General features: G+C 41.8%; 1 protein-coding gene across 2 annotated transcripts in view; it reads right to left on the reverse strand.

The window, feature by feature from the left end:
- Positions 1-13,514, reverse strand: part of LOC106575222 (SH3 domain-binding protein 4-A) — a 29,667-nt gene that overhangs the window by 15,200 nt on the left and 953 nt on the right. The window lies entirely within an intron of this gene.

Below are 13,514 nucleotides of genomic sequence, written 5' to 3' on the forward strand. Positions count from 1 at the left end.
TCTCAGACAACCCAAAGATTCCTTGATGCCCTTCCAGACTGCCTCTGCCTACCCAAGGACGTCAGAGGACAAAAATCAGTTAACCACCTAACCGAGGAACTCAATTTAACCTTGCGCAATACCCTAGATGCAGTTGCACCCCTAAAAACTAAAAACATCTGTCATAAGAAACTAGCTCCCTGGTATACAGAAAATACACGAGCTCTGAAGCAAGCTTCCAGAAAATTGGAACGGAAATGGCGCCACACCAAACTGGAAGTCTTCCGACTAGCTTGGAAAGACAGTACCGTGCAGTATCGAAGAGCCCTTACTGCTGCTCGATCATCCTATTTTTCCAACTTAATTGAGGAAAATAAGAACAATCCGAAATTTCTTTTTGATACTGTCGCAAAGCTAACTAAAAAGCAGCCTTCGCAAATGGAGGATGGCTTTCACTTCAGCAGTAATAAATTTATGAACTTCTTTGAGGAAAAGATCATGATCATTAGAAAGCAAATTACAGACTCCTCTTTAAATCTGGGTATTCCTCCAAAGCTCCATTGTCCTGAGTCTACACAACTCTGCCAGGACCTAGGATCAAGGGAGATACTAAAGTGTTTTAGTACTATATCTCTTGACGCAATGATGAAAATAATCATGGCCTCCAAACCCTCAAGCTGCATACTGGACCCTATTCCAACTAAACTACTGAAAGAGCTGCTTCCTGTGCTTGGCCCTCCTATGTTGAACATAATAAACGGCTCTCTATCCACCGGATGTGTACTAAAAGTGGCAGTAATAAAGCCTCTCTTGAAAAAGCCGAATCTTGATCCAGAAATTATAAAAAACTATCGGCCTATATCGAATCTTCCATTCCTCTCCAAAATTTTAGAAAAAGCTGTTGCACAGCAACTGACTGCCTTCCTGAAGACAAACAATGTATACGAAACGCTTCAGTCTGGTTTTAGACCCCATCATAGCACTGAGACTGCACTTGTGAAGGTGGTAAATGACCTTTTAATGACGTCAGACCGAGGCTCTGCATCTGTCCTCGTGCTCCTAGATCTTAGTGCCGCTTTTGATACCATCGATCACCACATTCTTTTGGAGAGATTGGAAACCCAAATTGGTCTACATGGACAAGTTCTGGCCTGGTTTAGATCTTATCTGTCGGAAAGATATCAGTTTGTCTCTGTGAATGGTTTGTCCTCTGACAAATCAATTGTAAATTTCGGTGTTCCTCAAGGTTCCGTTTTAGGACCACTATTGTTTTCACTATATATTTTACCTCTTGGGGATGTCATTCGAAAACATAATGTTAAATTTCACTGCTATGCAGACGACACACAGCTGTACATTTCAATGAAACATGGTGAAGCCCCAAAATTGCCCTCGCTAGAAGCCTGTGTTTCAGACATAAAGAAGTGGATGGCTGCAAACTTTCTACTTTTAAACTCGGACAAAACAGAGATGCTTGTTCTAGGTCCCAAGAAACAAAGAGATCTTCTGTTGAATCTGACAATTAATCTGGATGGTTGTACAGTCGTCTCAAATAAAACTGTGAAGGACCTCGGCGTTACTCTGGACCCTGATCTCTCTTTTGAAGAACATATCAAGACTGTTTCAAGGACAGCTTTTTTCCATCTACGTAACATTGCAAAAATCAGAAATTTTCTGTCCAAAAATGACGCAGAAAAATTAATCCATGCTTTTGTTACTTCTAGGCTGGACTACTGCAATGCTCTACTTTCCGGCTACCCGGATAAAGCACTAAATAAACTTCAGTTAGTGCTAAATACGGCTGCTAGAATCCTGACTAGAACCAAAAAATTTGATCATATTACTCCAGTGTTAGCCTCCCTACACTGGCTTCCTGTTAAGGCAAGGGCTGATTTCAAGGTTTTACTGCTAACCTACAAAGCATTACATGGGCTTGCTCCTACCTATCTTTCCGATTTGGTCCTGCCGTACATACCTACACGTACGCTACGGTCACAAGACGCAGGCCTCCTAATTGTCCCTAGAATTTCTAAGCAAACGGCTGGAGGTAGGGCTTTCTCCTATAGAGCTCCATTTTTATGGAATGGTCTGCCTACCAATGTGAGAGACGCAGACTCAGTCTCAACCTTTAAGTCTTTACTGAAGACTTATCTCTTCAGTAGGTCCTATGATTAAGTATAGTCTGGCCCAGGAGTGTGAAGGTGAACGGAAAGGCTGGAGCAACGAACCGCCCTTGCTGTCTCTGCCTTGCCGGTTCCCCTCTTTCCACTGGGATTCTCTGCCTCTAACCCTTTTACAGAGGCTGAGTCACTGGCCTACTGGTGTTCTTCCATGCTGTCCATGGGAGGGGTGCGTCACTTGAGTGGGTTGAGTCACTGACGTGGTCTTCCTGTCTGGGTTGGCGCCCCCCCTTGGGTTGTGCCATGGCGGAGATCGTTGTGGGCTATACTCGGCCTTGTCTTAGGACGGTAAGTTGGTGGTTGGAGACATCCCTCTAGTGGTGTGGGGGCTGTGCTTTGGCAAAGTGGGTGGGGTTATATCCTGCCTGTTTGGCCCTGTCCGGGGTATCATCGGATGGGGCCACAGTGTCTTCTGATCCCTCCTGTCTCAGCCTCCAGTATTTATGCTGCAGTAGTTTATGTGTCGGGGGCTAGGGTCAGTCTGTTACATCTGGAGTATTTCTCTTGTCTTATCCGGTGACCTGTGTGTATTTAAATATGCTCTCTCTAATTCTCTCTTTCTCTCTTTCTGTCTTTCTCTCGGAGGACCTGAGCCCTAGGACCATGCCTCAGGACTACCTGGTATGATGACTCCTTGCTGTCCCCAGTCCACCTGGCCGTGCTGCTGCTCCAGTTTCAACTGTTCTGCCTGCGGCTATGGAACCCTGACCTGTTCACCGGACGTGCTTGTTGCACCCTCGACAACTACTATGATTATTATTATTTGACCATGCTGGTCATTTATGAACATTTTAACATTTTAACATTTTGACCATGTTCTGTTATAATATCCACCCTGCACAGCCAGAAGAGGACTGGCCACCCCTCATAGCCTGGTTCCTCTCTAGGTTTCTTCCTAGGTTTTTGGCCTTTCTAGGGAGTTTTTCCTAGGGAGTTTTTCCTAGCCACCGTGCTTCTTTCACATGCTTTGCTTGCTGTTTGGGGTTTTAGGCTGGGTTTCTGTACAGCACTTTGAGAATATCAGCTGATGTACGAAGGGCTATATAAAAATAAATTTGATTTGATTTTGATTTGATCTCAGTATATATACACCTGTTCTGAAAGGCCCCAGAGTCTGCAACACCACTAAGCAAGGGGCACCACCAAGCAAGTGACACTATGAAGACCAAGGAGCTCTCAAAACAGGTCAGGGACAAAGTTGTGGAGAAGTACAGATCAGGGTTGGGTTATAAAAAAAAGATCTGAAACTTTGATCATTCCACGGAGCACCATCAAATCCATAATAAAAAAATGGAATGAATATGGCACCGCAACAAACCTGCCAAGAGAGGGCCGCCCACCCAAACTCACAGACCAGGCAAGGAGGGCATTAATCATTAGAGGCAACAAAGAGACCAAAGATAACCCTGAAGGAGCTGCAAAGCTCCACAGCAGAGATTGTAGTATCTGTCCATAGGACCACTTTAAGCCGTACATTCCACAGAGCTGGGCTTTACGGAAGAGTGTTCAGAAACAAATAAGCATACATGTTTGGTGTTCGCCAAAAGGCATGTGGGAGACTCCCCAAACATATGGAAGAAGGTACTGTGGTCAGGTGAGACTAAAATTTAGCTTTTTGGCCATCAAGGAAAACGCTATGTCTGGCACAAACCCAACACCTCTCATCACCCCGAGATCACCATCCCCACAGTGAAGCATGGTGGTGTCAGCATCATGCTGTGGGGATGCTTTTCATCGGCAGGGAATGGGAAACTGGTCAGAATTGAAGGAATGATTGATGGTGCTAAATACATGGAAATTCTTGAGGGAAACCTGTTTCAGTCTTCCAGAGATTTGAGATTGGGACGGAGGTTCACCTTGCAGCAGGACAATGACCCTAAGCATACTGCTATAGCAACACTTGAGTGGTTTAAGGGAAAACATTTAAATATCTTGGAATGGCCTAGTCAAAGCCCAGACCTCAATCCAATTAAGAATCTGTGGTATGACTTAAAGATTGCTGTACACCAGCGGCACCCATCCAACTTGAAGGAGCTGGAGCAGTTTTGCCTTGAAGAATGGGCAAAAATCCCAGTGGCTAGATGTGCCAAGCTTATAGAGACATACCCCAAGAGACTTGCAGCTGTAATTGCTGCAAAAGGTGGCTCTACAAAGTATTGACTTTGGGGGGGTGAATAGTTACGCAAGTTTTCAGTTTGTCTTATTTCTTGTTTGTTTCACAAGAAAAAATATTTTGCATCTTCAAAGTGGTAGGCATGTTGTGTAAATCAAATGATATAACCCCCCCCCATTTTTTAAAATGTATTTTAATTCCAGGGTGTAAGGCAATGAAATAGGGAAAATGCCAAGGTGGGTGAATACTTTCGCAAGCCACTGTAGGTCAGATAGGTTCCTTCCTTGACAAAGCTATTGTCTTGACAAGAATTTGGACATGACTTAGTGTAATTTGACTTTTTTTCACATGTAACATTTCAAATGTATGTAACGTGTATAGTGCAAGCAAATATCGCACAGCTGAGTACCATGTCACACAGCTTCCTCGACTTACAACAAACTAGCTCAAAGACCTCTCTCATGATTTCACATTTAACTCATCCATAATTCAAATGTCAGTTGAGCTCAAGAGGAGAGTACTTTTATATGAGTGAGACCATATTCTTGATTCCAGCATTTTCTCTCGCACAGGAAGCAGGAGGGGGTAGCGAGCTACACTACACCTCAATGCAGTGAACCATACAGCCCTGGCCTAAAAGCTAAAAGGTTTTGTTCAGAGACACTAAAGTCCCCAGAGATGTCAGGGAGAGATTTCACACCCACTCTCAATTCTTGAGGAAAATATGTGGGTCAATGTAACCTGTTCATTTCTCCTTCCCCTTGCCAGGGAGCTAGCTAGGCTCGGGGGACAGTGACAGTCCATGGATGTGAGGATCAATAAAACTCGACTGACAAAAAGACTGTCATTCACTTTGATGCTACAGCGGGGTCAGATTGCTAGTCGATGTTCTGCACCAAGCTAAATAGCAGACGCTGGCTGTGAAATCCTTTCTGAGATGAATCCACAGATACCACAGCCAGACATGATGAATTGGAACCGGAAGCCACTTCTCCTTGTCACCGAGTCTCTTTCCATAGTTCACGGGAAGTTCTACTTCTTTATTTCAATCTTATCTCAATGTTCGCAAGATTGAGAGTCTCTCTAGATGCTATCAATCTTCAATTCAGTTCATGCCTGTGGGTGCAGCATAATCCAAACTTTCCCAATCAGGCTAATTACGTTGTCAAACGTAAGGATGTTAATCACGATATAAAATGTAATAAAATATCCAAATTATTTATGAGACTCAGAGTTTTCCCTTCAATACATTCCGAAAAGTCTCATTTATGTCAATACATTCTGAAAGGCCTCATCTAATCTAGCCGACAAAGTGGAAAGGGTATATTGTTTCAGCAAACCGTTCCTTAAACACACGCGAGGGAGTTGAGACTTTAACACGCTTAATTAACTCCACAGCAATTTTCTCTAATCCCTGATTGACTTTCTACTTTAATTACCTTTTCCAAGTATGTTCTCAGAGATTGTCTTTCCCCCGTTTTTATAGCAATATCATTAAGCGTATGCCTACTGCTTTGGCTCCTAGAAATATCTGTGGTCATTATAGGAATGAGAAGCCTGTCAAAAAGACGCAGGTCTATGTAAAAACAACCCTTCACGGCAGGCCTTCTCAATAACAGTTACAGTACGCACAATTTCAACCGATGTGTCACAACTGTTTATAACTCATCTATAAACTAACATGAACCATTTCTAAACTATTTATAACCTCATTTAGTATTTTTTTGTATATCTTCACCTTAATGTAAAGTGTTACCTGATTTTCTTACACTATGTTGACTGATTCATGCCAACGTCATCATTCTGTCCTGCTTCACTGACAAGCTAATTACTTTGTCAAAAGCAAGGATGTTAATCCCGATACAAAAAGTAACAAAATATATGAATTATTTACGAGACTCTTAGACGATGTGAATGATGAGTCTGTAGGTTCCTTTCTATTGAGACCACAGAAAGCTAATTGTTGTAGTACATCAGAACTGGGTTTAGTTCCTAGCCGAGGGATGAGAGTATACTGCAGTTAAACAGTAAGGACTTGTACTTCATTCACCATAGACCATTAGACCTTAGTCAGCATAGACCTATTGTTCTAATGTTATAACCAACAGTACTATGTTATTGGTATCCACTTTGGTGTAGAGAAGATCTCTGCACAAGAAGACATGGGTATGGTAGTCAACCGCGAAATAATTTGCATTCATTAGCATTAGTTCATTAATTATTGGTGTTAAAGCATCCATTATCTCCCTGGAAACAACTAACAAGAGAACTATAGGAGCCTGATACTGAAGTCATGCCTTAGGCGAGGGAAGGATAAATTAGCTCTTAAAGAAAGCAGCCTTCCAGGAAGCTCAAACGCTGATTATTAAATTAATTTCCAACACAGTGACACAACATCATAATTAAACTAAAGTTATTTCTCAGCTAATGGAACTAAGTGGAGCTTGTGTGTGTGTGTGTGTGTGTGTGTGTGTGTGTGTGTGTGTGTGTGTGTGTGTGTGTGTGTGTGTGAGAGAGAGAGAATGTGTGTGTGTGTGTGTGTGTGTGTGTGTGTGTGTGTGTGTGTGTGTGTGTGTGTGTGCATTTAACGTCTCTCCTCATAACAGAGGTGCTAGGTGTTTTATCAAAAGGAGCAAGTAAGCAAGGTACTTGTGTTTAGCCCAACCATTAATTATGAAATGGAAAGTTGGAAAACGATGTTATTTTTCAGCCTTAGCTTAGCTAGCTCTACACCCCCTGAGGGAAAAAGGCTTTCAGCACTACCAAAACCACCAGATGAACAAAACCAATTTTGGAGGTACTTTTGTTCCAATATTTTGAGATGTGTATGGTTGCTAGGACCAATATTCTCCTCCTGTCGGGTATGTGACTTCTAAAATTGATGTGAGCCGCAATGTGTGTGTATGCTCTCGTGTATGTGTATGCTTTGTGTGTTTGGAAATGGCCCACACTGTGATTGATCACATACTCTCATTGCCCTTGTTCCTCCATATTGGAGTCCAGTCCTCTGGCGCAGCCAGGCCTCGTCAATATGATGCCTGCCTCTGAAGGGGAGCAGGGTTAAAGAGAGGTTGACAGGTGAGTGAACCAGCCAGCATGACAGAGACTGAAACCTCATCATTATACTGTACTGCACCAGACAAGCTAGCAGAGAAGGGAGACAAGCTTATAAGGAAACTCCAATGAGACAGTAACGGGTAATAGAAATGAATGGCTGTTTGTGCCCCTTCCCCTTCCCCTTCCAAACATCTCCCTCCATTATATTCCACTCTGTGTACCAAACATTGAAAATCATGTACAGTAGACATTGTCTTGACAATTGTGTCCCCCCTATCGCTCACCTAAAACAGGTAAATATCTGGGCTTTGATTTATGTTTTGAGATGTTTATTTAGAGGTTATTTGGCTATAGCTTGGTAACTAATAATTAGTGATGGGGGAAAAATGTATGCAGTTACATATGGGGATATTATTTATATCGTGTGGTATTGTTTGGACAATATGGCAATATTATTTTTGTGTTAGTTGGCTGTACCTGTCCTGCACCAAAGAATATTTCATTCATAGATTGTTCTCCATCTTCTTTTTAAACAGGAAGACCATTTGTTTTCAGCACTTTTATTTCCATGACAGATCAAATCTTGTTTTCTCATGGCTCTCTCTTGTCCCTCTGCAGCAGACATATGTTTGGAACATCGAATCACAATAAAATGATTGAATCGAATCCCAATACATATAGAATCGCAATACATATCTTGTCAGCACAAAAGTATCGTGTAAATATCATAACCACTAGGCTACCTGCAGCCTTTAATGGAGAGGCTGGATTGAGGCTTTTGAGGACTATGACACCATTTGGTCTTCACAGCTCTGAGATGGCAGGAGAAAAAGTGAAGGGGAGAAGAGGAAGATCATTTGAATGTTAAAATCACCTTTATTAGGAGGTCAAACTCCCTACTGACAGTTCCAATTTATTTATTTTTACGCACTAGGATATTTTGTCATACCATGTCCCTGAGAGTATTAAAGGAGACCTGACCAAGGCCCCGTTCACCCTCTCATATAGGAATAACCCCAATTTATGTACTTTGTCTTGCAAAATTCTGTCCAGACCAGGGTCATTCTGACTGAGCAGTTTTAGCTCAATAGAGTTTATATCCTGCTCAAGTGCTCTCAGTTCCTGTTTACATACACACGTAAGGGTAAATCAACGAGGGGCAATGCGCTATATGGAAAATAATAACCGACGTGGAAGGTATTTTCCACGATGTGCTAGGGAGTTGCATTATTTTCCAAGGAATGCTAAAAATTTGTTAATTTCCGGGTACAAATGTATTAAACATCCACTAAAATAGCTAGCAAGTTTACTAGATAGCTACAGTACTTGTTTTGGTAACGAAACAAATAGACTTTCCTTTAAAAAAATCCTCATCAATCTACACAAAATAAATGTAAAATAATATAATGACGAAGTGAAAACAGCTTTTTAGACATTTTAGCAAATGTATTAAAAACAAAAAAGTATTCAGACCCTTTTCTATGAGACTCGAAATTCAGGTGTATCCTGTTTCCATTGATCATCCTTGAGATGTTTCTACAACTTGATTGGAGTCCACCTGTGGTAAATTCAATTGATTAAACATGACTTGGAAAGGCCCACACCTGTCTATTAAAGGTCCCACAGTTGACAGTGCATGTCAGAGCAAAAACCAAGCCAAGAGGTTGAAGGAATTGTCCGTAGAGCTCCGAGACAGGATTGTGTCGAGGCACATATCTGGGGAAGGGTACCAAAACATTTCTGCAGCAATGAAGATCCCCAAGAACACAGTGGCCTCCATGATTCTTAAATGGAAGAAGTTTGGAACCAGCAAGACTCTTCCTAGAGCTGGCCGCACAGCCAAACTGAGAAATCTGGGGTGAAGGGCCTTGGTCAGGGAGGTGACCAAGAACCCGAGGGTCAGTCTGACAGAGCTCCAGAGTTCCTCTGTGGAGATGGAAGAACGTTCCAGAAGGACAACCATCTCTACAGCACTCCACCAATCAGGCCTTTATGGTAGAGTGGCCAGACAGAAGCCACTCCTTAGTAACAGGCATGACAGCCCGACTGGGAGACCAGTCAGGATCGAGGGAAAGATGAACGGAGCAAAGTACAGAGAGATCCTTGATGAAAACCTGCTCCAGAGCGCTTAGGACATCAGACTGGGGTGAAAGTTCACCTTCCAACAGGACAACGACCCTAAGCACGTGCCAAGACAACACAAGAGTGGCTTCGGGACAAGTCTCTGAATCTCCTTGAGTGGCCCAGCCAGAGCCAGGACTTGAACGCAATCGAACATCTCTGGACAGACGTGAAAATAGCTGTGCAGTGACACTCCACATCCAACCTGACAGAGCTTGAGAGGATCTGCAGAGAAGAATGGGAGAACCTCCCCAAATACAGGTGTGCCAAGCTTGTAGCGTCATACTCAAGAAGACTCAAGGCTGTAATCGCTGCCAAAGGTGTTTCAGCAAAGTACTGAGTAAAGGGTCTGAATAGTTATGTAAATGTGATATTTCAGTTTATATTTTTTATACTTTTGCAAAAATTTCTAAAAACTTGTTTTTGCTATGTCATTATGAGGAATTGTGTGTAGATTGAGGAGAACAAATAAACATTTAATACATTTTAGAATAAGGCTGTGACGTAACAAAATGTGGAAAAAGTCAAGGGGTCTGAATACTTTCCGAATGCACTGTACCGTTGTCAAAACACACATATTTGGGCTTTTTCTCCAACCATTGTCTTAAAGGCCCAGAGCAGTCAAAAACATGATTTTTCTGTTTTATATACAGTATATATATATATATATATATATATATAATGTCCACACTATGTGGTTAGAATAATACTGTGAAATTGTGAAAATTATGACAATGCCCTTTTAGTGTAAGAGTTTCTATCTGACCATTTTAATTCAAACAATCACAGTGAGGTAACTAATTGTTACCCGGACATTATTTAACCTGTTAGGGCTAGGGGGCAGTATTGACACGGCTGGATAAAAAACGTACCCGATTTAATCTGGTTACTACTCCTGCCCAGTAACTAGAATATGCATATAATTATTGGCTTTGGATAGAAAACACCCTAAAGTTTCTAAAACTGTTTGAATGGTGTCTGTGAGTATAACAGAACTCCTATGGCAGGCCAAAACCTGAGAAGATTTCAAGCAGGAAGTGGCCTGTCTGAGAAGTAGTGTTTCATCTTGGCTCTTTTTATTGAAGACTCAGGATCTGTGCAATAACGTGACACTTCCTACGGCTTCCATAGGGTCTCAGAGCCCGGGAAAAAGTTGAACGATATCGAGGCAGGCTCTGGCTGAAACACTTTATCGCTTTTGGCAAGTGGCCACTCAGAGTACTATGGGCTTAGGCGCATGCCCGCTTCGACCGAATGCTTTCTTTTCCTTTGGCTGTTTATCTAAACGCAGATTCCCGGTCGGAATATTATCGCTTTTTTATGAGAAAAATGGCATAAAAATTGATTTTAAACAGCGGTTGACATGCTTCGAAGTACGGTAATGGAATATTTAGAATTCTTTTGTCACGAATTGCGCCATGCTCGCCACCCTTATTTACCCTTTAGGATAGTGTCTAGAACGCACGAACAAAACGCCGCTGTTTGGATATAACGATGGATTATTTTGGACCAAACCAACATTTGTTATTGAAGTAGAAGTCCTGGGAGTGCATTCTGACGAAGACAACAAAGGTAATAACATTTTTCTTATAGTAAATCTGACTTTGATGAGTGCTAAACTTGCTGGGTGTCTAAATAGCTAGCCCTGTGATGCCGGGCTATCTACTGAGAATATTGCAAAATGTGCTTTCACCGAAAAGCTATTTTCAAATCGGACATATCGAGTGCATAGAGGAGTTCTGTATCTATAATTCTTAAAATAATTGTTATGCTTTTTGTGAACGTTTATCGTGAGTAATTTAGTAAATTCACCGGCAGTGTTCGGTGGGAATGCTAGTCACATGCTAATGTAAAAAGCTGGTTTTTGATATAAATATGAACTTGATTGAACAAAACATGCATGTATTGTATAACATAATGTCCTAGGGTTGTCATCTGATGAAGATCATCAAAGGTTAGTGCTACATTTAGCTGTGGTTTGGGTTTATGTGACATTATATGCTAGCTTGAAAAATGGGTGTCTGATTATTTCTGGCTGGGTACTCTGCTGACATAATGTAATGTTTTGCTTTCGTTGTAAAGCCTTTTTGAAATCGGACAGTGTGGTTAGATTAACGAGAGTCTTATCTTTAAAATGGTGTAAAATAGTCATATTTTTGAAAAATTGAAGTAATATCATATCTAAGGTATTTGAATAACGCGCCACAGGATTCAACTGGCTGTTGAGTGTCCCACCTAGCCCATAGAGGTTAATATTGAGATAAAAAACGGCTGCATCTGACCTTTAAGGGACAAAATGCTGATCTGTAAAACCCATAGGAGTAATGGCACACTGCATAATTCTACCACTGTAGTGGTCAGATACATACAGCATAAGCTTGCTACACTGACCTTACCATCACCGTCCTTAACCCATGTGTACTGCCTAACTTTTGTGTGTTTGACCCTCCACACATCAGACAGCTTAAACTCAGTTAGTAGACTAGACAGACAGGTGACTGACTGACTGTAGGTTATGGCTCCTCCTCACCAGTGCGAACAACAGTGAAATCCACAGTACAGTTTCAGTCCCCTCCCAAAAGTATACACGCCTCCTATCCTGGTCACACTGTCGTAAAGTTTCCTTTATTTGATCAAATACAGCAATATGCCCTGTACCAGCAGAAAAACGATATTAAGCTTTTTCTTCTTACTTCTGAAACCAAAGCCCTCTTACTCCTATGTCTCCCCCCATTAATTAAGAAGAGGAAGAGAAGAAGAGAAGAAAACAGGAAGGAAGAGATGCAGTAAAGGAGAGAAGAAGAGAGGAGGACAAGACGAGACGAACGCAAGACAAGAGGGGATGCTTCTCTGATGGGAAACAGACCAACAACATGCAGGTCTCTGGTCTCCTACAGTAGAGTACCTCTCAGCCCACATTCCTGCTGTAACTTAGAATCCCCCAAACCCTCTGGTTTAAATCATCTCAGCCAGGAAATGAAATGTTGTCTGTCTGATGTCACACAGCAAGACAGCAGAGCTAAGCTGCATTCAACAGCCTTTAATAAAGTCATGAGAGTCATGAAAGGTGTAGTTACTATGTAATTATGATCATTTCCTTTTGCACCCGTCACAGGTTTAACATAGATTCTTTGAAATCATGGGGTGCAAGATATTTCATTTAATTAATAATAACTATGCTTGGGAAGGACCGGCCTATGACATAGTCTGATACATTCATTTGAGTCAAAGGCCCACAATGTTGAGTGACAACAGTAAAGGGTAGGCGTGAGGGGCATGTCAAATGTGAGTGAGAGCTGCATGTTCTCCAACACGTCCTGAGCCTTTGGGTTCTGTCCCAAATGTCACCCTATTCCCTATAAAGTGCACAGTCAAAAGTAGTGCACTACATAGGGAATAGGGTGCTATTTGGGATGCACCCTGGTGGATAAGGTCATCTGATAAGCCTAAAATCCCCTCACTACCCAGGCAGGCCGTTACCCATGTCCCCGTCTCAGTCCCAAGCCCTGATCCACTTCTAATGCAGTCTGAGAGAAAGGCAATAAGGGCCTCCCAAGACCAACAACAATGCTGTTCTGCTGCCACACACACACACACACACACACACACACACACACACACACACACACACACACACACACACACACACACACAATAACATACAGTAACACACACACACACACACTATGAATATGTAATTACCAAAATAATACTGAGGACAAATGGCCTGGCTTCAAAACTATTTTGAAAAAAAAAACGGTATCACATTTTAAAGACTCCAACAGCGTAACCCTTTTCCTCAGTCAAATGACTAGTGTTATTCATATTTTTCAGAATTCCATAATTAATAAACAGACTTTCTTTAGACACCCGGAAATCTGTCTAACGGGTTTTGTTATATTTCCGTCTTTTGTGATATATATAAAGTGTTATATTGGGATGCAAACTATAACCATGTGTGTGAGGTGTAAACTTTTGTTTCAAAGTAGATGTGTTTAAAACTACCAAGAAACACTCTGTGTGACCCTGATTTAGCCCACTGCAGTAAAAGGTTAATGAATGTT

The sequence above is a fragment of the Salmo salar genome, chromosome ssa17 (genome assembly GCF_905237065.1).
Source record: "Salmo salar chromosome ssa17, Ssal_v3.1, whole genome shotgun sequence".
Classification (NCBI taxonomy): domain Eukaryota; kingdom Metazoa; phylum Chordata; class Actinopteri; order Salmoniformes; family Salmonidae; genus Salmo; species Salmo salar.